General features: G+C 47.8%; 1 long non-coding RNA gene and 1 pseudogene across 1 annotated transcript; both read left to right on the top strand.

Annotated features, from left to right (window-relative positions):
* The first annotated feature begins 13 nt into the window (after positions 1-13).
* On the top strand, positions 14-6,153 carry LOC147648154 (uncharacterized). The gene is made up of 2 exons (XR_015280518.1): positions 14-1,110; positions 2,244-6,153. It is a non-coding gene; the product is annotated as an uncharacterized LOC147648154 (long non-coding RNA).
* Positions 6,154-22,697: 16,544 nt separating this feature from the next.
* Positions 22,698-24,469, top strand: LOC111941602 (GPI-N-acetylgalactosamine transferase PGAP4-like; annotated as a pseudogene).
* The last annotated feature ends 938 nt before the right edge of the window (positions 24,470-25,407 follow it).

The following is a 25,407-nucleotide window of genomic DNA, read 5'->3' as shown; positions in this document are numbered from 1 at the left end:
GCCCGGCCCCGGCACGGGCCGGACTCGGCGGGGACGAGCGCGGCAGAGCCGGGGCTGCGGGCACAGCGCGGCGGCTCCGGGGGCTGGCCGGACACGGCCCGGTAGGGGAAGGCCCTGGAGAGGGCTCTGGGAGCACTGGCAAGCTCTAGCCCCACAATGTATCGCGTGCCTGCGTCACTGTTGGTGACAGAGGGAAAGGATGTCTTCCTTGCCTTCTGTCTTCATTTAGGAACGCATGAAAAGGGGATGTTAGAAAACATTCTTTGGCAGCAGACTGGCTGGTTTTTTTCTGGCCATCTCTGCCTGTCTTTGGCAGAAGCAGCACATTTCTAGTTATTTGGAGTCAGCAGCAGCAGGAAGGGGCAGCAATTCTGTCAGCATTGACATCAAAGCTAAAGTGCTGCACCCTGGATGGGTGTTGCTTTATGCAAGGGATTCGTGGCATGCAGTTGTTGCAATCTCACGCTGGTGTTTTCACAAATTAGGGTTGCATGTTCTTTCCTCAGGAATTACCTCTTCTTTCCTCTGATCTTAGGAGAGTTCAAATCCAAATGCCTCCTGCAGCCAACTCTTGTCAATGTAGACTGCCAAAGGAGATCTTGCAATGGAGAGACACCGCCTAGATCTCCTGTGGAGAGATGCAGGAGGAAGTTTTTTCCCTTTGTTTTGAAGTCTTGTTGGGGAGCTGCTTGTGCTTTGGGGAACACACACCACTAACGTGTATCCTGGCCTTGCAGGTTCATTCCTGTGCTTCCTGACACACCACAGAGACTTGGAGGCAGTTGTGCTGGGGCAGAAATTTCTGTCTGGGAACTTTTTGAAATGCTTCCATTATTCTTTTTTTTTTCCCTTCCTCCCCCCCCGCCCGCCCCCCCCTTTTTTTTTTTTCCTGCAGAAATATTGCCATAATCTTTTGCTTCTACAGCATCTTTTTCTTGTCTTTGGGAACTTCCCTCTGCTGCCCTCCCAGTCAAGCCAGTTCCCTGTGTTCCTTCCCAAACTGAGGAGTAGCCCATGGCCTCTGCTCTCCAGCTACAACAGAAAGAAGTACAGAGCCTGCTGTTCTGGGAGAGGAGCTTCTCCTTCCTGCCTGCTTTCCCTTTGGGACAGGTTGGTGGGTGTTTATTTGATAAAAGGAGATTTAAACACTGAAGGAGCTGCGTTTCAAACTGCTCCATGCTTGAGCTCTTCTGTGGGTATTCTTGGGCAAAAGGCCTCTCTGTATGAGCTCCCAGTGGGCAGGTTAAGGAAGGAGGTTGATATTTCAGGGTTGTAACTGCTGAAAGCAGTTAGTTTCTAGAGGTGTCCAAAGCTGGGAGTGTCTACTTTTCTTACATGCCTGCAAAAAAGAAGTGGCAAAGTGGGAATTCAGTTTGCAGAGCTAGCGATTATGTGTGTTTTCCAAGAAATGGACTGGCAGAGAGGCAGGTCTTACGCTGTGAAAAACAAGGTTCATTTTCTTGGTAAAATCTAATAAAGGACAATAGGAAACAAAGATAATAAAGCAAAGATTAACAGCCAGGTGCTTGGTGTTCTGCCAAGAGCACACTTGCTATTTTGGGGACATCCTTTATATATCTTTTTTATTGTATCAGCCTGTTGCATTTTTATAAACAATTACATGTATTTAAACTTTTCCTCTAACTACTTTACATGTGCCAAGAACTGTTTAGCATGACTCCTCCTCAGGACCACCTTTTTAGAGCACATGCATTCCCTGGCTGTGATTTTAGTCTGTTCTTATTATCACCTCCAGTTTGGGTTTTGGTCCATACTTTCTTCAGACTGTAGGTGCTGATAGTTGCAATATCAGTAGCAGGGGCCTTCATCATACATTCATTGGATGTTATCCCAGCCAAGCAGGCAATTCAACTACCACAAGCATAACCATATCAGCTATTTCACTACTGCACCTAAGTTTAGTTAATAGCAGAAAAAATCTGTAGCAAAATTACTTGAACATTATACGGATAATATCCATTTCAATATTTTGCAAAAAGCCAGTATTATAATAGGTATTTATAACAGTGCAAAACTGACTGTCTCTGTTTTAGTGGTGAGGAGGGTCAGAGACACAGACACACTAGCTGAAGGAATAGTGTGATTACTATCATGCAGAAGTGCAAAAGAGAATCAGAAAAGGATAAGCTCAGCAATGTACTTCATTATTATTACAGAAGCTTGCTTCTAGTTATTAAGAAAGATACATCATCAGATACCCTAATACTTTATCCTTCATCCAGATCCACACATCAGCTGGATGAAGCTGGCCCAGCCAAGCCCTGCAGAGCTACAGCTGAGAACTGTGAAATTGTGTGGCGCCCCCACCTTTGCCGGCCACAAGGCTTCTGACTGAACTGTGAGAGTAGCCTGGCTTTGACAGTGCTGAACGAGCAATCTGACAGAGCTTCTGATGTGGGACATCTGATTCATTCTCCTCTTGGTTTTATCCCTGAGCCTGGCCAGGACTCAAGGAGGAACCAAGGCCAGGTGTGGCCTTGTCCAGTTTCTTAATGCTGAAAGGTGAAGATGTGTTTCACCAATGAATGGATGCATAGATCATGTTGATAGTACTACTTGGTTAAGGTGCCGATACATAGAATATTTGGTTGGAAGAGTCATCTAGAGAGCAGCTGTGGCTCAGGGCCTGTTGTTCAGGCCTTAGTTCTTCAGTATTTTGTGGTGCAAATCAATGCTGTGTGGAGCTGGAAACAAACAAGTCCCTCTTTAGCACATTTCAGACAGGGAACAGGATTAGCTCTGCAAGGCTGGGCTAGGGCCAAGAGCACAAGTCCAGCACCCTGCATTTGCCCACAGGAAGCTGTCCAGACCAAGAAGGCCACTCCTGCCCAGGTGCTTAAGTGCCCAAAGCTGCCTCCCCGCTTGCAGCTCTGCAGAGCCCATGGAGCTTGGGGTCCTGGGCAGCCAGGGCAGCCCAGCTGCCTTGGAGCACATGGAGTGTCCCAGAGAAGCTGCCGCCCTTTGCTTTGTAAATGTTTCTCAGAGTCTTGCCATTAATCCACAGTATCTCACATGTGTTCCTTTACTCTCGCAAATATAAGACAACTTTTTGAGAAAAGTGACTGACGTAGCTTCTGCTGCTGGTGGTGCTTTTGTCTGCACGTCAGGGCAGGTGATTTGAACCAAGGACGGAGTCTACAATTGACACCTCCATTTTGCCAAGTCGAGAAAACCATTCACAATTGGGCTACTGATGCTGAGCAGGTTTCCTAGTTTTTGAAAGTTACAACCTTAAAAAGCCAACAGATTTTCCTCCATGAGTGTCGTTCCGATTGGGAACGGCTATAAAGAACGACACAAACTCTCAAGGGAGTTTCAACACGAGAATTCTCTGGTTTATTACTTCAGGCCTGCTTTTTATAGACTGATACGTGGAAGGTACAGAAAGGAAACTCTTATTGGTTAGCAAAGTGCTACATCACCATCACTGGTCAGGGGCACACTACCCCCCTGAGCCTCTCCTGCAAGGGAAAACAAGAGGACAGATAAACAGCAGCTGGCAGTTGTTTTCTGTCTCTGAGGATTGTTTTGAAATCCTCCTTTGAATTTCTCAGGCTAGCTTCTCAGGCAGGACTGAGAGGCCATGGGCCTGCAATTTCTGCAGCTCCCTGCAGCCTGTTCCAAAGCTAGCATCCATACATGAGGATACCAGCAGTAGCATGATGCCAATTCTTTGCACCTTCTTTCTCTATCTTTGGTGCTTTTAAGAGTTCCTCAGTGCCCAGCAGGAATGAAAGCACGTGTGATAATGTAAGTGATTTGAGAGCTGTGCTGTGCCTCGCTGTATCAGTGTCCATGACAAGCTGGACACCCCACCTGTGGGTCTGTTGAGTTAAATCCATCCCAATTCTGTGCAAACAGCAACCCCGAGATGGCGAAAAGAGCAAGGACACTGGGTGGGTGTGCATGCACACACCCGCAGGCTGACTGCTGTGTGAGCAGAAGGTTTTGGACAGTGGTACATCTTCAACTCTCCCAGGTTGAGGGAATATATCAAATCTATATGAAATGAAAATATTTATCAAAATATATAAAAATGCATCAAATAATACATATTTATTTATATGTAATTTATCATCTCTAATACAACACTTTACATAGTTTAATATACATATATAATAAATAGCTTATATAAAATATATACTTGATCCTTTCCTAAGCCATTGCCTGTAGGTGATACAGACCATGTCCTAGTGTTAGTACATTTGTGCCTTCTGGTACTACTTATTACAGCATCAGCTCCTGTGGGAGTTCATTTGGGGAACTTCACACAAAGGGCTTCAATCATTTCAGCACTTGTGAGAACTTGTTGCTTCCCAGTTCTCCAGCATCCTTCTGGATTTTGGACCATTTCAGCACCTGTATCCATAGCCCTGCCTTTACGCCCAGCCTGCAGCAGTTACAGTCAATGTTGCCTCCCCCTTGCTCCAGCTTATTTGCAGAAGTGCTGCCAAAGGCAGTAGAGCTGGCTCAGGATTCCTGTTGGGATGATGTTCAGAGGGACACTTGGAGTGCTTCCTAAAGAGCTGCTTGTGGGATGAGGATGGATTTTCCCTCCCTGGGTGGCTCCTACTTGGAGTTCTACAATTAGTGAAGTCCCAGAGTGTATTGGTTTTGCAAGGCCTGGTTTTAGGTAGCAGGGCTAGATCATCATTCTCACAATGATGGCTCCTGTGAGAAGCTGCTGGAAGCTTCCACTGTGTCCAAAAGAGCCAATGGCTGATGACTGTTGTGGTGCAGTTTTGTTCATTATATTTGATTCAATTACCCTCTGTATTGTTAAGTTGTACCCCCTCCTATGTAAATAGTTTAGTCCCAGTTGTGCCCTCCTACCCAACTGTGCCAATCCACCCTGATACCTGCCCCTTTTTCCCGAATGTTCCCTGTTCCCAAATGTTCTGTTCCCCTCCCATTAGGTTATCACTCCTCCCTTGTGCCAACCCCCTGCCTGGACTGCCCCCTTTGGAATTCCCCTATTCCTCCAAGCCCCATTGGCCCATGTGACCTGCTCTCCTCCCCTTGCCTTCCCCATTGGTTTATACCTTTTGTAACCCCGCCTTGTGCTTCTCCCCTAAGTCGTCCCTATTTTTATTATTTGTTTATTATTTGTACACACTCCCTTGCTCCTCCCCCATATATAAGTTGCTGTACCCCTATCTCTTTTGTCTTTAGTCCCTGGAACCTTTAATGGAATAAGCACCTTTTGGAAACCACACAGAAGACCTCTCCCTCATCCTTGCTCCTGCCCTCAACACTTGACAGCCATAGAGCTTAAAGCCCTACAGCCGTATCCCGAACTGCACTGCTTTCTGGGAACAGCCCACACTTGGCCCAGTGCTGGGAGCTGCCTGGGGAAAATCTGTTACTGACATGCTGCTGACCAAAACTGGGCCAATGAGAGAGATTGGTTATGCCTCTGTGACCACATATTTAAGAAGAAAATTGAAACAAAATCACAGGTTTTGCTTCCAGTCAGAGAAGAGGAGGAGGGGAAAACATGTAATGGAAGCAACATGGAGACACCAAGGTCAGTGGAAAAGGATGGGCAGGAGGTGCTCCAGGCACTGGAGCTGAGGTTCCCCTGCAGGCCATGGTGAAGACCATGGTGAAGCAGCTGTGCCTCTGCAGCCCATGGATCCATGGGGGATGCAGAGATCCACAGTCAGCCCATGGGGGAGGTGCCCATGCCAGAGCAGATGGATGCCTGGAGGAGGCTGTGATATGGTGGAAGACCCAGTGGAGAGCAAGGGCCTTTGCTTCCAGGCTGGGGCAGCTTGTCCTTGGAGGACTGCACCCTGTGGGAAGAGTGACCCATGCCACAGCAGTTCTGGAAGGACTATGTGCCTGTGGGAGGGACTCATGTTTGCAGCAGGTGCTGTAGGACTGCTGCCTGTGAGAGTGGACCCACGCCAGAGAAGTTCATGGGGAACTGTCTCACAGGGGAAGGACTCCTCTCCCAGAGCAGCGGAAGAAGATCTCAGTAATGAACTGACCAAAGCCCCCATACCCTGTCTCCCTGCACTGTCGGTGGGAAGGAGGGAGGGGGTGGGGGGAGAAGGTGTTTTAAAGGCTTATTTTACTGCTTATTATTCTTCTCTGATTCTGTTAGTAATAAATTCATTTGCAACTTAAGTTGAGCCGGTTTTGCCATTGAAGTGTTTCTCCTGGTCCTTATCTCACTTTGTTAATTTCTTTTCCCCTCTCCCTTCCTTTGCCCAGCTGTGGCAGGGGATGGTGAGTGAGTGACTCTGGTGGGTTCCTGGCATTGGGCCAGTGTCAAACCGCAACACAGACTTTTCTCAGCAGGCCTGTGCAGTGAGTTCTGAGCCAATGTATGGCTCTGCTGCCATCCCAAATCTGCGCTTTCCTTGCCCAGCCCGAGTGGAAGTGGGGCATGTGCTGGGCATGGCTGGAGATTTTCATGGCCAAAATCTTCCAGCATCATTGTGTTTACCTCTGCCCGTTGCTTTGGATAACACAAATCTACATTTCTTTCAATTTTTTGCATATTGTTACACTTGTACTACTAATGTATAAGTAGACAAAAATCAAGTTTAAAAATCATATTTATTTTGTATTGCTACACTGTGCTGCCAACATATAAACATACAAATAACAATTAAATTTTAAGGAACTAATTTATTGTTACAATCATGCTATGTAAATATCAACTTAAATTAAAAAATTAATTTATTGCAATCCTCTACAGCCACTCACTATACACAAATAAGAACTGAGATTTAACAATTTATTACATAGTACTACACAGCTCACCTCAGAAATGAACCACCCCACGTGGGTGGGGGTTCTGGTGAAGAATATACATGTAATGGGCCAGATACTAAAGGAAAGCATTTCCTCAGCTGCTGGGAAACCCTCCCCCTGCCTTGAAGAGGGAGAGTCTGATGGTGCAGCAGTGGAACCCACAGATGTTACAACCATGGTGTCCAGGTTCCAGCTGAACCACAAGGGCAGTCACAGCCAGCAGTCCTGCCCCTGTAGAATTGAGGAAGACTAAGATGAAATCAGATGAAATCAGAGGATAGGAAAGAAGGGCCATCACAACCTGCAGGGGAGCCAAAGGTTGAGATCATGACAGAGTCCTTGACGTATGAAAGTCTCTGTAATCTTCAAAAAGACATTTTGCAACGGGGGCGTGAGGCATATACTGTTGCCGCTGAAGATGAATAGATCACATGGACGCAGGTCGAGGTGTGGGGAAAGGAAGAGAGAGATTATTTTTCCTCCCAGGATTTATAGGTTTCTGACCATGGCTAGGGATTGGATGGTCAGGATAACACTTTCCCACTGCACTGGCCATGAGAGATGTCCATCACAAGATGTGTAACAGAAGGAATGTACACATATCTATGTTTACAGTTACTGTCCTGGGAAAGTAGTTAGAAAACTATGTCAGCAAGCTCAGAAGCTGAGTTTTCAGGGTGACATCTCACCCTTCTTGGTTCAAATAAAAAGAAAAGGAAAAAGAAAAATGAACAAAGAAACTAGCAACATTATAAACAATCGAAAAGAAAAATAATAAGAAAATACAATACTCCATACAATCAGAAGGCTGTAATTTCAGGGTGATATCTCACCCTTTCGTTATTACAAAAAACCCCCAAAAAATAGAAGTGAAAAACTTCAACGCCTGCTCGTGGATGGGCTCTCAATTTGGTCATGGAGGCAGAATCCATAGCCAAATTGAAAGGTGCCTGGGAAAACTGCTGAAATGCTATGACAGCAGCCTGTAATTCCATCAACTGGGCTGACCCAGCCTCATGACTCTCCAAAACCTGCCACTCAGATCCATCCTTCCAGGTAGCAATGGCCTTTCAAGGGATTGAACCATTCACCATTTCATTGGCCAATGATACCTGTGGAACACAAATCTGGAGTGGCAATGAAAAGAAACAGCGACATCAATGGAAAGAGTAATGTAATAAACTTGACGAGCAGAAACTGCTCGCAGAACCTGTTGTAGTATGTTTATTCAGTTCTGTTAAAATTGTTAGTATTTCATTTGAAATAGAAATAGAGTTAGGTATGTTCCTGGTTCTCCCCCATTTACTGCTTTGGTTGGTTCCATTTGTCTGTTATGAAAACCCCTCCCAGTTTTCCTGAATGTTCCCCGTCAATCACCTTTACCCTGCCCCATCTCCCCATCCATCATCGTAAACTCCATCTCTCCTTCCAGCTCCTTCTACGTATATCATCACTTCCTTGACACGTTATTGGTTGTTATGTTATGTTCCCACCTTCTTTGTATCCCCATTGGTCCCTGACATTGTAACCCCCTCCCCTTACCCCTCCCTCCATGAGCTGCCATTGGACCCTGGACTGTGCCCGCCCCTGAGATAAAACCCAGTGCACAGAGGTGCTCAGGGCTCTCTTTGGTCCTGAATTCTCCCAGCCCAGACCCTTGTGCTCATCCCCTTTCCTGAATAAACCTGTTCCTGGGAAATACAGCCGAGTGAGTCTCCTCCTTCTTTTTGCCATCACCCACGACGCCTGATTTGGCAGAGCCTGGCAGGATTCAGTGCTCTGAAGGTTCTGCAGTGGGATCGCCTTTCCCCTGCAGTTCCCCACTCCTGGCGACTGCCTGTGCCGGAGTGACACCACAGAACTATCCCGGAGCTCCGGTGCGGCCAAGAGCAGCGTCAGAACCTCCTCCAGCATCTACTGTGCCTGTGGGGTCAGTGTCAGAGGTGACTTTAAATCAGAGTCCCCCTTTAATAGACCAAACAAGGGAGACAGTTGTGTCGTGGTCAGTCCCATATAGGGACACAACCATGTAAAAGTCCATTAATACCTGGACACCATTCATGCAGTGTCTGCACTGAATGCAAAAAAAATAATTGCACCTCCAGATGCGGCCTGTTTGTCCCAGAAATTATTTTGACCCTCAAATAATTTCAAGGAGGTTGTTTCTGGAGTCACTTGCAGCCCCGTATCATTGGCAAATGCCGGCAAATTTTCACATGCCTTACGGCAAAATCTCCATTGGTATCTCTGTGTGGGCTCAGCATTACTGATAGCTGGCACCAGAAAGGCAGATTTCGGTCTATCATCGGGATGCAAAGGAATTGTAAAAAACAATCTTTCAGATCCACAGTGAGGACTGGCCAATCAGCAGGAAGCATGGCAGGTGAAGGCATGCTAGCCTGCAACATCCCCATGCTTTCCATCATAGCAGTAACTTTCTGGAGGTCTTGTAACAACCTGCATTTCCAAGACTTCTTCTTGATACAGAAAACAGGAATGTCCCAGGGACTGGTTGAAGCTCCAGATCTCCGTGATCCAACTGTTCCTTCATCAAGTCACGGAGGGTGACTAGTCTATCATGAGAAAGGACAAAAGAATCTGCTGAACAAAGAGTCTGTCTCAAGTTCTTCCTTGTGTTGAATGTGTCAGCATCGGGTCCAGGGGTCACTCCGGGGCCCATCAGCAAACCTGACAATCGTGATGTCCATGCCAGCGTCAAGAAGCCCGCGGAGCCTAATCTCTGACAGCATCTCACCAAGGATAGACAGGGTGCAGACCATTCAGGACAATCCCTGGCTGTCAGAACAGCAGTCCGTGAACCCAGGGAGGTCCAGGGAACCCGAAGGCACCATCTCCCCGCAGCTGGCTCTCAGCTCTGCGAACACAAGACTCAAAAGGCACAAGGTGAGCAAATCCGGGTCCCACAGGGATAGGAACAGGAGGGGTGAGTGTGGAACCCATGGCAGAAATGCACCCCAGGAAATCTGAATCAATGTCCTCTAGGTGAACAATGATGCCCTGAGCAGTGGTATTCAACCACGCCACCAGAAGAGCACTCATGCCCTCACCCACCGGACCAAAGCATTTGGAAGCACATGGAATGCCTGATATGCTCAGCTGCACAGTCATCTGACAAGAGAACAAAGTCCACAGGCCAGCTGAAGAGGCTCCAGCAGCCTGGGACCCTTTGTCTGTGGAGGCCACCAGCTTCACCCCTGCGGCAGCACCACCGGAGCCAGTGGTAAACAGTGCAGGACCTTGGTCTGCCACGGCCGCAGGAGACCACGGTGGAGGGCCACCTCCAGCCGCAGGCTTGGGCAATGCCTGGGAACCTGAGGCGGGGTGGGTTGGAGCCAGCTTGACACGGCCCGCCTCCAGCGCTGGCGGGGACCGAGGCGCCGGTAGAGGCACAGCCCGCAGAGCCACAGCACTGTCCCGCTCTGCTGCCAGGGAACAACCTGGGCTTGCAGGAGGGGAAACCCGCAGCATAGGGCTAGCAGAAGATGGACTGGCGTCTGCACCACTCGCAGCACCCGTCCCCATGCCCCACAAATCCGGCGCAGGGAGGGCAGCACTTGGAATCACCCCTAACAGCGGTTCTTCAGGGGTGAAAGGTCCAAGAAGCGGTGCCAACCGCTCCTCCACTGGAACAGCGTGCGCGGCCGTCAGCATGGAGCCTGGGCCCGTCCTGTCCCCCACCGTGGGGCAGGGCACAGTCCAGCCGCAGCAGGGACATGGGACTGACCCTGAGGTATCCCCCAGGGCCGACGTTGCCCCCCGTTCAGGCAGCCCCTCATTGGTCTGCGCCAGAAGAGCACACGAAGTAGGCGACCCCGCCCCAGGCCTACACCGTCGGGGCACTGGCCAAGGGAGCGCTACACCCCCTGGTTCCGCGGTGCCCCCGACAGCCCGCTGGCAAGGATCCAACCGCGCCTCAGGCTTACACCTCCGGGGCACTGGCCGAGGCAGGGTTATGCCCACCGGTCCCGCGGTGACCCCGTTCAACCTGCTGGGGCCCCCACAGTAATCCCGTGGGAGCCATTCTTGGGACCCAAGACACAGCCGCCCCCCGACTCTGTGTCACTGGGGGAGAGGGAGAGCCCTGCCCAACTCCCACAGCTGGAACCAGAGCCAGAGCCAGAGCTCTCACCCAGGGCAGAGGAAGCAGCTCTCGATCTGGCAGAAGAGGACGAGCGACTACCCAGAACGCAGACGCACCGTTGCCAGATTCCCAGCAGCCGGACCAGCCGGGGCTCATAATCGACCAGGAGAGCCTCGAGCAGGGAATCACCTAAAGCATCCCAAGCTGACTTTGAAAAATCTCCTCAACTACATGGAAAACCCCCTCAATTCTCCCATACTCACACAATCGCTGAAAGTCAGCATCCGAAACATCAATCCCTCTCTGATCGAACACTGCACGCCATAGTTCCATAACCAGGCCCTCCGTAGGAGAGAGCCCAAAAACAGCCATAGCCACAGGCTAGACAGTACCCTGTAACCATCGCCTGAACACATGGCGGAGGTCACCAGATGTTGCCGCTGAAGATGGACAGATCACACGGACACAGGTCAAGGTGTGGTGAAAGGGATAGTTTATTTTTTCTCCTAGGATTTATAGGTTTCTGACCATGGCTAGGGATTGGATGGTCAGAATAACACTTTCCCACTGCACTGGCCATGAGAGATGTCCATCACAAGACGTGTAACAGAAGGAACGTACACATATCTATGTTTACAGTTACTGTCCTGGGAAAGTAGTTAGAAAACTATGTCAGCAAGCTCAGAAGCTGAGTTTTCAGGGCAACACATATACAACCTGGTTACTTCAGGTCTGGGACCTTATGGGTACAGGCATGCACCTGGATGGTGGTGAAGCAAGAAATCTGGGACCCTTGACCCAGGACTCAGGTGTGAGCCAGGGCCCCTTTCTCTGGGAGTGGCTTTTAATGAGTGTAAGAGAGAGGTTTGTCCACAGAGAGAGAATGGAACAGCACTATCATAGAAGGGGCTGGAAAACCATTGAGGAAGGGATCCAACAGCTGAGAGAAGTGGCGATGTTAGAGGTCCTTTTTGGGAGGGGTGGACAGCACAATAATGACCCTGACAAAGTCAGGTGCACTGGGCAGATGTTGTGGAATCTGGCAAATCTAGGACCATGTGAATACACCACTTTCATTGCAACGATTAATGCCGATAACAACCGTTAGACGGTTGTCACCACCAAGCTTAGAAATTATGAGAGTGTGGCCCATGGCCTGCTGCAGGCTCAAGTCTCTGTTGTGGTTAAGGAACTGAAAGAGGAGATGAGGGAAATGAGGGAAGACATGAGGAAGAGCAGTTCCCATATGGCACCAGTGTGAGTCACAAGCCCCAAAGTCTGAGCCCAACGTTCCCCAGCTAGAGAGAGAGGGTACACCCCACGAGCTGAGCTGTACTTCTTTCTACGTGACCATGGGGAAGACATGGGAAAATGGGATGGGAAACCCACTTCTGCCCTAGCAGCACGAGTACGTCAGCTCCGGGAGGGAAGCACTAACCAGAGAAGTTCCAGTAAAGTGAAGGTAGCCTCAACCTCCCATGATCAAACTTCCAGGTATTACAGAGGGGAGGATGATCTTTCAGACTGAAGGAACCTCTAGCATGTATGCCCAGGGAGGAGAGGATCACCAGTGCTAGAGGGGCCCTGCCTCTGACCAGGAAGAAGCATGGGAAAACTGTGTCTTTTGGATGGTGTGGATGCGATGGCCTGGCACATCAGAGCCACAAAAATACAAAGCTTTAGTTGATACTGGTGCACAGTGTACCCTAAGGCCATCAAGGACGTGTGGGGGCAGAACCTGCTTCCATTGCTGCAGTGGCGGGGGTATTGCAGCAATTGACTCTGTTGGAAGCCGAGGTGAGCCTGACTGAGAAAGAGTGGCAAAAACATCCCATTGTGACTGGCCCAGAGGCCCCATGTATTCTGGGCATAGATTTCCTTCGGAATGGCTATTACAAAGACCCAAAGGTACTCAGGTGGGCTTTTGGAATAGCTGCTGTGGAGGCAGAGGACATTAAACAATTGAACACCTTGCCTGGACTATCAGAGAACCCATCTGCAGTAGGACTCCTGAAAGAACAGCAAGTACCAATTGCCACCTTGACAGTGCACTGCTGACAGTATAGGACAAATCGAGATGCTGTGATCCCCATCCACAAGATGATCCAAGAACTAGAGAGTCAAGGGGTGGTCAGCAAAACCCACTCGCCCTTCAATAGTCCCATTTGGCCTGTGTGCAAGTCTTTCAGAGAATGGAGATTGACTGTGGACTATTGTGCATTGAATGAATGAAATTGAAAATACCCCTATGGTATGGTGAGCGTTGGTCCAAATATAAGTATGGTAAGGCCTGGCAGATTGACTACATCACACTGCCCCAAAGTGTGATGCCTGCCACACTGCCACCAAGGCAAGTGCTACGTGCTCACAATGGTAGAAGCCACCACTGGATGGCTGGAAACTTACCCTGTGCCTCATGCCACTGCCTGGAACACCATCCTGGGACTTGAAAAGCAGGTCCTTTGGAGGCATGGTACCCCTGAAAAGATTGAATCAGACAATAAGACTCATTTCAAGAACAGCCTTATAAACACCTGGGCTAGGGAACATGGCATTGAGTGGGTGTACCATATCCCTTATCATGCACCAGCTGCTGGGGAAGTTGAACGGTGCAATGGCCTGCTTAAAACCAGCTTGAAGGCACTGGGTGGGGGGACTTTCAAGAACTGGGACATTAACTTAGCAAAAGCCACATGGTTAGTGAACACCCAAGGTTCCACTAACCAAGCAGACCCTGCCCAATCTGAGCCTTTAGAACAACAGATAGAGGTAAGGTTCCAGTGGTACATATGAGGGGTATGCTGGGAAAAACTGTTTGGGTTAATTCTGCCTCCAGCAAAGACAATCCCATCCATGCGGTCATCTTTGCTCAGGGACGGGGTTGCACTTGGTGGGTGATGCAAAAAGATGGAGAGACCCAGTGCATACCTCAAGGGGACCTGGTTTTAGGGTGAACTACCCATGACACTGTGCTTGTGTCTGTATCTGCATGTACATATGTATATGATTAAGGTAGTGGGTGTTTGTATATAATTTAAAGGTTTAAAATTTCATGTAAAATTTGGTACAGGAAAAAATTTGGGGTGGATAATGTTGGGGGTTAGGTGTCCTTCCTTTTGTTCTGCCTGACCTATGGAATTTTTGCCCATCAGTGGTGGGGAAACCTGATTGCTGGTACTTCGTGGGTGCTTGAGAAACACAGAGTTCAGCTGTGCCCAAGGGGGAAGAGGGACAGGGAAAAAGGAGGATGGGGGCAGCTGGGGGCTGGCTGGTTTCTTCAGCTGCAGAACAGAACTCTCACTGGGTGCTGTTGTGTCTGGGAGAAGGGAATTTGCTATCACCCAGACGGAGCTGCTGCTTTCTCTTCTTCCTTCTCTGTTGGTGGCCTCACACCCCCTGTCCTGCTGGGATGTGCAGCAGTGCCAGGCACCACTGCAGAGCTGCTGATACACCTCAGCCACCAGCCCGGCATCTCTGCTCATTCCTGCTCTTGCAGCTGGGTGTTCCCCAGAGCCCTGCAGGAGCATTGTAACTGACTGCCCAAGGGGGTTTGTGAAGCAAAGCCTTTCCAGTCTCAGCTGAGAAGGCTGTCATGGGGTCCCTGGTTCTGTTTTGTTGTTAATGCTGTAGTTATTGTCATTTGTTTGCCTTGTAATACATACTAGTAAATAACTGTTATTCCTACCCCCAGATCTCTGCCTGAGAGCCTCTTGATTTAAAAATTATTGTCATTTGGAGGGAGAGGGTCTATATTTTCATTCCAAGGGAGGCTCCTGCCCTCCCTAGCAGACACCTATCTTCCAAATCAAGACACTGAGGTAGCTAACAGGTCTTTGGTGTAGGTGCAGGGGTGCAGCTGTAGCAGGGGTACAGCTGTAGCAGCTCCAGTTTTGTCTAATCCTGGCTCAGGCTGGTACCTTTAGCTCCTGTAAAACATGGCCTAGACACCTGAATTCCTGGGAAGACGTGCCTGGCACAGTCATAGAATGGGGCAAGCTTGGAAGGGACCACAGTGGGTCATCTGGTCCTGCTTCCTGCTCCAGCAGGGTCATTCCAAGGCCCATTGCACAGGATTGTTTCCAGGTTCTGGAATATCTCCAGTGACGGAGACTCCACAGCCTCTCTGGGCAGTCTCTTCAGTGCTCAGTCACTGCACAGGGAAATTCTTCCTCACATTCAGGTGGAGCTTCCCAGACATCAGTTCTTGCCTGTTCATCTTGTCCCACTGCTGGGCCCCACAAGTGTCCATCCCCCTTCCCGCAGACACTGAGACATGGATCAGGTCCCCTCGCAGCCATCTCTTATCAAAGCTGAGCAGCCCCAGTTCCCTCAGCCTTTCCTCATAGGAGAGATGCTCCAATCCCTTCATCATCTTCACAGGTAGCTTTTCCTCCAAAAGTCAAAGGGAAGGGGGTTTGAAATGTGGTTGGCAAATGAACAAATGGTCACAGGGGTGGTGCCACAGGCAGGGGTCCAGCTTGGACCATAGGATGTACTTGGATAAACCTCTTGGGACTGTTGGGGCCCTTCTGACACAGGGGAAATTTCAGTGATGGGCTTGCCAAGTTGGTGAGGGCCTTAATTTAAAGCTGCTGTGGGAGAGGAACTTCAAGCCTCTCAGTTTAAAGCCAGGTCTAGTAAGAGATGCCCAGAACATGGGGAGGAATTGCAGATCAGCAGGAGGGCACCTGAATGGCAGCACAAAGGAATTCCAGCCACTCCAGCCACTTCTTTGCCTTTATCAGAGTCCAACTTACCTGCCTCTGTGCAAAGGCATGGGGAATGAACACAGGCAGCTGGACTCACTGGCACACCTGCAGGACTGCCAGCTCCTTGGCATCATGGCAATGTGCTGGGGTGGCTTCTGGGACTGGAGTGGTGGAATGGAAGGATACAGAATCTTCAGCAAGTGGAGGAGATGAGGAGGGGTCACTCTCTATGTCAGTGACCAGTTGGAGTGAATGGAGCTCTGCCCAGGGATGGATGAGAAGCTGTCCAAGAGATGGTGAATCAGGATTAAGGGAGGACAGGGACAGGTGACTTTATTGTGAAATTTGCTACAGGCCACCCCACCAGGATGACTGAGTGGATGAGTTGCTCTATAGACAGACAGGAGCAACCTTGTGATCACAAGCCCTGGTTCTCTTGGGGCATCTCACCCACTTGTCACACCTACCAAAATCACAGCTAGCTCCTCCAAAGTCACTGCCTTAAGTCTCTGTGTTACCTTATAGAGCTCTTCTCAGGCTACTCTCCACTCCCACTTCATCTGATCTACCTGACTGCTTGGCAGCAACAGAGGGAGCATTGCTTTCCCATGGGATTGCCCTGCAGGGAGGCAGCCAGGTGAAATGACCTCCATTCAGGTTTATGTGACAGAGTAAAATTAATATACATAAGAAACAATACAGAAGTTGGGGACATAATGGTAATAACTATATATTGAGTTCACAGCCTCTTTCACTGGTGGCATAGTCCTCTCCTCTTAGTTCAAACAAATGGGGAAAGTGTCATTCAGCTGCTACATCTGTGTTCCTCCTTTCTTAGTTCAGTAGCTTTCAAACTGTGCATCAGGAATTTCTAGGGATTTATGAACAACCTGTAAAAGTTAACTCCAGTCCAATGAGAATAGCAAGCCAGCCTATGAGAAAATTTACATTCAAGTTTTAATTCTGCAGTTTCTGGTATTACGTAACTAGAAATGGTAACACCCTGCATATTTGTGCATTTTTACTGTTCCAATAGTGCTTAAATTCCATTTCCTTGGACAGGAGAGGTCTGTATGTTCACTGACAGGCTCTGAGGAATGGCACATCAAAACAGACAGCAGTGTCTTCAGTTTCTATCTCGTGTACCACATAACTTTTGCAAAAGGCCAAAATCTTCTGCCCGTCTCTAGCCACTACTCTTACACTTCAAGCTTTCATTAATCTGTAAACTGTGACAGTGTTACACCTTCAGTACACAGACCATAAGAAACAAAAATTCTAAGGGAGCTGAGAGATTAAATGCAGCAGATCTGACCTTTGCCTGGTTTATCTGATAAGATTTGATAAGATGATAGATTATTACACTCATAATCTACAGACAATGTAAGAACAATTGCTTTCAGCAGTGGTTGAGGAGGTGAGAGATGTATTTGGTACTTGCCAGTAAAATGTGATCGAAGGACAACTACTGGTCTCTTACCATTAAGGTTCCTCTGAGTATTTTTAGCAGCACAGCTCTTCCTGGGGTGTATTTTCTAGGAAGCCCAACTCCCGGTTTGACATGGAAGTGCAATGATCAGATCTGTGGATGCTTGGCTTCTACTGGACACTGCTGTTGTCAACGGGGACTTGCCACATTGCAGAAATATCTGGCACCTGACCTATTAAAAGCTATCAGGAGACAAGAGGAGTTGCAGATGAGAAAAGCTGGACATCTGGCCCAGTAACAGGGATCAGGGCATGGCAGGGACCTCCTGTTTCAGAATTTGAAAATATCTGTACAATCCCTGTCAGCATGCTTGTATGTTACAGGAGATCCTTATGGCTCCATGGGAAGTCTCCATTGGCTTCCTCAGATTCAAGCAGGATGTTTGTCACAGCACCACAAAGGCCCTGTCTGTGCCAGAGAGGGTTCATTAGCAGAGGAAGTGGTTCTGAGCTGGCAGCTTACCTGCATGGTGCTGGGCTGGGGCACAGAGAAGTTTTCACACAAAAGTTTCAGGTTGGGTGCTGCTATAGGGTTAACACACAAGTGAAAGGTACCACTCGTGTGAGCACCATTTCTCCCACCACTGCTATGGGCCAGGTGGGACTGTGACAGCCCCTGACATTTCCATAACATTTTCCAAGAGCCTGCCTTTGTCTCCTTCTTTCATCCCTTTGTAGAGAAATGACTCTATGGCTCTGACCTCATGACTTCATCCAGCTGTTTTTATGTTAGGAAAGAACTGGCTTTTCCCACTGACACTGAGAAGAAGTGTAGATAAGCCAAAAGGAGTAATTTAATATTGTAATTGTACAGGAATAGTTGTGTCCTTGTCTCATGATGCAGGAAGTAGAAGGCAGATGCTCCTCTCTTATATCAGCTGTCCAGGAACTTAAAATTTGCAGCTTTGAAACATATAGGAAGCTTTTTTACAGGAGCACCTCTCTGTGGAGAGGAGTTGAAAGCAGACAGAAAATCAGCTTTCTCTTTTAAAGCACAAGCACAGCAGACAGTGCTCTGCACCCCAAAGAGTACATTACTTATTTTTCTACTCTCCTCAGTGTGCAAAGAGATGATTTTTCCTGAACAGTGTAATTCAGCCAAGTAATTAGGGGACTAATGAAGATATGATACACGTTTGGAATTAAGTGTTTGTGGAAGGAATCTTCATCATGAAAACCTAAGAAAAGAAACAAGCCAAATCTACAGTTTTACATCACCTTCTAGTTGTCTTTAAGCAATGGCTCAGTTCTACAAAGAACATGTAAACCTGGCCTCCACTGCAAGTATTTATATGGCTGCAAAGTAGTTATTTTTCAGGTTTAATAAAGTGGTTTTTTTTAAGGCATTATAAAATCCAAATCTGATTCTTGCTTTTCTCTTCAGACTTTTTTTTTCTGTCTGAAATGCCACTTGCTTGAAAAACAAACAAGGTATTTTTCCCCCTAAAAAGGGAAAAAATGAAAAAAACAGTGTCTCCTCTGAAATCTGAACCATCCTAATGGCTAGAAAACAGCCTTAGCAGAAACTCTGGATTCAAATCCTGCAGAGCAAGCTTCAACTCTGCAGAAGTAAGAATTTTTAAATCCATATTTTGAGCTCTCAGGTTCCCAGTGTTACAGACAAAAGGTGGGAAGGAGGTCAGTCTCTTCCTTCTCTTCTAAATTCTTCAGCTTGTTTTTCACATTAATTGCAGTATTTGAGCTTTACTACACTCCTGACCATTTTTAGCCTCTGTGGTTATTTCACTGCCCAGTGAAAACAGCCTTTTTCTCAGCAGACAGTGTGACAGAGTGACTGTCAGCGTGAGTGTGAACAGCTCAGGGAGCAAAGGAAGATGTGAAGAGTAGCAGTAGTCTCTGTGTGTGATTGCTGTTTTGTTGGGGCTCTCTGAGTTGCAGAGCCAGAATAAGAGCTCTAAGATCTTGAATTCTGTTACTGGTGAAGTGAAGCCAAGGTTAAATGATAACACTTGGAATTATGACACAGTGACCTGCATGGGTAGCTTCCAGCCCTGCATGCTTTTCCAGGGGAAGCTGGAGCCAGGAGGTACCTCCAGAGAGGGTGGTGCTCACCTGTACCACCTCATCATCTGTGCTCCGAGCTGGGAGCTGGGACACCAGCAGGTGGAGTCCCCACACCACTTTCCCAGCACTCTCAGGCTTTGGACTCAGTGTGAGTCCACCTGCAGGGACCTGGGACATGAGCCTTGAACAACACGGGTTGCAGAAGAGCAAGATGTCAAGTAGAACTTGCTTGATTCATCTCATCTTCTGCTGGCCACTGGGGAGGACAGGACAACCACTTTTCCCTCTTGAGTAGAAGATGGTGTCAGGGAAGGAGGTCTTTTCCTGGGGTGAGCATTATCATCATAGAATCATAGGATGGTTTGAATTGCAAGGGACCTTAAAAAACAGCTAGTCCCAGCCCCGCTGCCTGATACTACTCACTAGACCAGGTTGCTCCAAGAATTATCAATGAGGAAATGCTCAAAGAGTTACTACTTGTGTTTCAGTATACATATCCCAAGATCTCATTGCCAGCTCATAGGTTTTGTAGCTCAGAGCTTCAGCATAGCTGGAAGATGGAAAGTAAACTTTATTTATAGAACTGAACTACCTTGCAGTTTTCCTTTTCCCACTCTGGTCCTCACTTTAAAGTTTGGAGGCTGGCTCAGAGACAGTGCCCACAGTGATGCTTGAATAAAGACAAGGCTCAATAGTGTGAGCTGTACAATATGGTTCTGCATGTTTGTGTTCTCTTAATGCTTGTGACAGGATAGCTGGAAGGCCCAGGATTTTGGATGAATAAATGCATTCAAATTTAGATCTTTGTGCTGGTAGATTTCAGGTCTTCACATCCTGAATCCTCAGGATTTGGATCTAGCAGCTGAAATGCATCCATCATCCTTAAGACCTTTACAAGGTTCACTCACGCAATTCAATGCAGCATTTGTGCAACAATATTATGTAACTAGACAGGAAAACAAAGCTATATAGGGAGAAACTTCAGATTCTCGTGCATCAGCATTTAAATCTGTTCTCAATTTAATTACACTAAATCTTGTCTTGAGCCTTAAGAGAGCACTGATGCCACAGTCTGTCTAAGGATGGTTTGAGATCTCACAGCATGAGCTGCCTGTTCTCTAACAAATATTTGCAGTAATTCTTATATATTTTGCATTAATCTTGTTAAGGCCTTTCATAGATGGTTGTCACATTCTCATATGGGAAGTGCAAAAGGTTCTCCTAATGGTAAAAACAGCAAATCTGTGACCTCTGTAAAAGAAGGCAGTTCTGAAGTATCCCCAGAGCCAGACTTTGCTATCCCAATTTGGGATGGCAAAATAATGATGCGAGACTCTGAGCCTTCAGCAGAAGGCATATAGCAAAGGTTTATTAGAAACACACTCCTTTTACACAGCACTTTGGTACAATTAATATGATTGGTCATTTAGAACAACATCCCTTGACCATTATTTGCAAGTAAATAACAAGTTAGAAAAACACCACCTACTAATGGTTTTTCACCTTCCAAGGATTGCTTGGACTCCTCATGATTTCCCGTGCCAGAGGGAGGAAGTTGTGTACTTGACTTTCACACAGGCTAGTGCCTGAAGCCTGAAAATCTCTTATTTGACCACTGTTGGTCAAATAAGGGATTTTTTTATTGTGGAAATTGAGAAATTTTTTTATTGGGAAACTGTTGTTCCCACACCTTGCTCCATGTCCTCCAATTAATTTATTGTGCAAGACCCATTTTTCTGAGACGTTGGAGAAGAGCCATGATTTCTTCCATTCACCCAGCTGTAGCGTTGGGTGGTGATGGTAAGGTGACTCTACCTTCCCCAAAGGGCCTCCAGGTGGGAAGGTGTCTGGGCAGGCCGCAATCACACACTCACACACACCATCACTCACAAACACACCACAGCAGAGAGCCAGGAAGGATCTTTGTGTTGAGTTCCAGGGGGGCAGGTTCACTGCAGCCACACACCGACGGGGGTCCAGGAACAATGACATGGAACAATGGAGGGTCCAGGGATATATATGGGTTTGAGGGGGTGGATCCAAGGGTCAGGGTCCAATAGGAACAGGGTAAAGTGGTGCATGGGCAGGGTCAGGGAGAACCAATGGGATTACAGGGGTGGAGGATTGCAGGAAACTGGGGCCAACGGGGGAACAGGGAAAGGAGAACTTTCTAGGGAAGGACATAGAAGGTAAAAAAGGGGAGGGACAGCCTGCAGGCCAACTGGGTATAACTGTGGTACAGTGAACTGGTGATACAAAGAACTATCAGAAAAGATTTTTTCCTTGTGTTCTTATATGGGGGAAAATCTTCTCTCTATGCTTTGACTTCATACATTAGAGGCCTTCTTCCACACCATTACTGCTCTTGGCTCTGGAGCCTCCACACTCAGAGGGTATTTCACTGAAGGCTGCTTCAGGTGATGGTGCAGAAAAGGACAAAACAATATCATTTTGGTCTGGAACCACCATTTGATGATCAGAACTTGCTGAAGCTAGAAGGTTAAAAATAGGGAGAAACTCTGCACTGAACACCCAGTGCACATTCAGTCACCTCAGTGAGGGGAACATGAGTAACTCAGTTCTTAGGGAGAGGGAATAGGAAATTAAAGGGAGAATGAAATTACAGATTAAAAGTGAGACTATTGGCATAAGAGAATTCATTTGACCAGCCTAACTGCCCTGTTAGGCTGTGAGGTGTTCAGGGCAGCAAGAGAAGCAGTTAGGGCAAAATCTAACTTTTGTGAAGGTGGATGTTTGCTTAAAGTGAATGTGTATACAAAAAAAAATATATGTGAATATGTCTGTTTAAAATTGACGGCGTGTATTATAAATTGCATACTTTTAAATACAAAACATGAGTCAATGGCTCAATTACAACATGTCCATAATGCGTTGCCCATGTGTTTCACAGGGTCTAGTGAGGAGGAGAAACAGATAGACACACACATTACCCTTAGCATACACAAGCCCTCAGTGAATAAATTGGTGTCTTTGTTAAATGGCTTCACACTGTGGGGAGGAGAGTGAAAAAACACACATTTGGAAGTGTGTGAGCAGTAGGAGGGAAGTATGTGCCTCCAAAAAGGTAAAAGTTTGTCTCTCCAGTACATGCTAGACTAGGATACAAGAGATCTGGCTTTGCTTCGTGGCTGTGATCTAAACATTACTATGTCAGTGTCACCATACAGGGGTACCTAAGTTCTGTACCTTTAACAGAACGGGATTTCCACACATCCTACATCCACCTTGCCTGTTGTTGTATGTTTGAAGCACAGTAACAAACACACAAAGTCCTTTTGAGCTGGGTTAGATCGGAGCTCCTGTGTGCTAAAAAGGCCTCAGGGGTCCTTTGCACTGGAAGCTAAGTTTGGCTCATCTGTCTTCAACCTCTCAGGACTATTCTGTGATACCTCCACCTCAAGGGATTCCACAGAGGCCTTGTATGTTAGCTTACTCAGAGACTAGTCCCTTGATTTCAGTTTTCTCTGTCAGTTCCTATTTCAGTAACCATCCTTTTTTCTTCCTTTCTAGGCTTGCAAAACCTGTGCAGGTTTGGCAGCAATGGCCCCAGTGGTATCCTGCAGTCCAGAGAGAGGGAGGCGTTGAAGTGAAGGATTGAGGCCATGAGCAGTGCAGGAGTGCCCTCCTTCTGCAGCAGTTATGTTGAACCGAGCATGGCAGCTCTGTGGGAAGTGGTGCCATTGGTCCAGCCCTTTCATCCATCTCCTCACCCTGACTCTGGTGACTTTTGCTGTGGTGGCACCTTTGATATGCCACCGGCTCCTCCACTCTTACTTCTACCTGCGGTGCTGGCACCTGAACCCCATGAGCCAGGAGTTCCTGGAGCAGAACCAGCAGGAGGGCCAGGATGCCCTCCATTATTTTGAGAAGATGCAGATGCCAAATGCCTCTGAGGTGTCTGGCAGTGAAGCCTTCCAGCCCTTGCTGCTGGTCACCATTACCACCGTGCAGAGGCGGAATGATTTCCACTACGTCTTGCAAGTGGCCTCCCACTTCCACCGCCTCCTCCAGAAATGTGGGGTGCGTTGCCAGAGCCACCGCATGCTCCTCTGTAATGTGGAGTCAGACCCCAGCATCCATCAGGATGTCAGGCTGCTGAGCAGCCTTTTTCCTATGGTCAGTCCTGACAGAACTGGAGAGAATCCTGACCCCAGCCTCAACCAGTTTGAGAAGGAGAAGCAGGACTACCTCTTCTGCCTTGAATAGTCACTCTTGGTGTACAACCCAGAGTACATCCTCCTCATGGAAGGTGATGCTGTGCCAGAGAAGGAGATATTTTCTGTCTTGCAGCACCTTTCCTCGGCCTGATTCTCCAAGCCCTACCTCAGAGATGCTCTCTACTTCAAGCCGTACCATCCTGAGAGGCTCCAGCACTACTTCAACCCTGAGCCCATGAGGATTCTGGAGTGGCTGGGCCTGGGCATGTTTCTGGGGCCGGTGCTGACCTTTGCATACTGCTGGGCCGCAGAGCGAGCGGGCCCCAGCTGGTGCCTGGTGGTGTTCTTCGGCCTGTACAGCATGGCCCTGTCAGAGCTGGTGGGGCGGCACTATGGGCTGGAGCTGCGCCGTCTGCACCCCGCACTCTACAACGTGGTGCCAGCCAGTGAGTGCTGCACGCCCGCCATGCTCTTCCTGCTGCCTCTGCCCGCCGGGCCTCAGAATACCTGCAGGGGCTGCGCTGCCGCCAGGGCTTCGCCAAGGACACTGCCCTCTACTCGCTGCTGCGGGGCAAGGGCGAGAACGCCTTTGTGGTGGAGCCCAACCTGGTGCGGCACGTGGGGATGTACTCCAGCCTCCGACTGAACAGCAACCCAAAACTGCTGTGAGCTGCTCCTGCCTTGCCACACAAAAAACACCCAGGACACTTGCCATGGGCTGAGGAACAGTGTGCAGACTTGCATTCTGTGCTGCTTGCACTGGGCATCTTGTGTCTCCATGTGGACAGAGAATAACTCTTTCTAAAATGACAAGTTTTCTTAAAAAATCAGCCTATGTACATTCAGACCCTGTTTAGTATGAACTTTGAACTAATCACCATGCACCACCTGGGAGAGGAGTGGAGGATTCCAGCCCAATCTTCTTAGCCATTTCCAAAGAAAAGCTCTCACATCAACATGCACAGCTTTCCTGCTTACTCTCCTGAACAGTGGTTACAGTGCCTTAGGGCAGCAGAAATGTTGGACAAAGTGAATGTTTCAAATTCAAGCTAATGAGGAGGGGAAGGCCTCATTTCCTTGTCCTTACTAAGGTCTGATCTATGACCTGTCTCTTCCAAAACTGTGGTTTTGAGCAGACCCTTCAAAAGCAGAAGTGGTTTGCAGGGAAAGTTACTGCAAACAGTTCCTCCACAAATTCTGCCTAGATTCTTCAAATTTATGAAGTCCTTTTGGTTGCTGTCTCACTGTCTAGACCTCCACCATTCCCACTTCTTTTGCTTCCACCAGAGGCTCTTAAAAACAAAACCTCTGCTGCTTGTTAAAGGTCACCTCTGAGAGCAGGGATAGGCAAACAGAATCGCAGCCACTGGTGTCACACAGATGGGTCAGAAATACACATTTTCATGACACACATTGTACACAATGATTGCTATGTTGGTGGGGATCATCACTCATTGTACTGGCTCCATTAAAAAAGGTCTTATCAGCCACTGAGTGAATTTACACATTCAACATGAATTTACCTTGACTTTCCCTCAGCACAGAGACAAAGGAAGATTAGGTCGGGTGCTCTTGTTGTGTAGAACCCTTCTTCATTCTGGGGCTGTAATTCACAGCTCAGCTGCAGTGGTTCATTCACTTCTCCTGGATGAAAGCAAAATACCTGTGAGAAACAAAGGCGGCTGGCTGTTCACAAGAGCAAGCAACAATAGCACAGCACATCAAAGGGCCACTCTGACAGTGATTGTGTGTCCTGGTTGTTAGGTATCTGGGATAGGTACTTTGTACCAGGGCTGTGGGCACAGTTAAATATAAAACCTTGCAGATGACAAGAGACCTCATACTGAATGAAAACAGGTAAAAATTTGGTATATCTGATGAAAGGCCCAGTTTGGCTTTAGTGAGCTTTGAATCAAATTCACTTTGAGGTGGCATTTGGTTGAACTATTTTTAAAACCATATTCCTCCCTTTGGAATGAACCAAATAAGTATTTTTTGTTGAGTTTAATCAGTGGGAGTTGTTTGGGTTTTCCTTTTTGGAAATCGAAGGGCTTTGCTTTGAATTTTCTTCTCCCAGCTCTCTTCCAGGTGATTTATGCCTTATTATCTTAACAAGTTT

This window comes from Cyanistes caeruleus, chromosome Z, assembly GCF_971803275.1.
Source record: "Cyanistes caeruleus chromosome Z, bCyaCae1.hap1.1, whole genome shotgun sequence".
In the NCBI taxonomy this organism is placed as follows: Eukaryota; Metazoa; Chordata; class Aves; order Passeriformes; family Paridae; genus Cyanistes; species Cyanistes caeruleus.
This window is presented reverse-complemented; position numbering and strand designations above follow the sequence as displayed.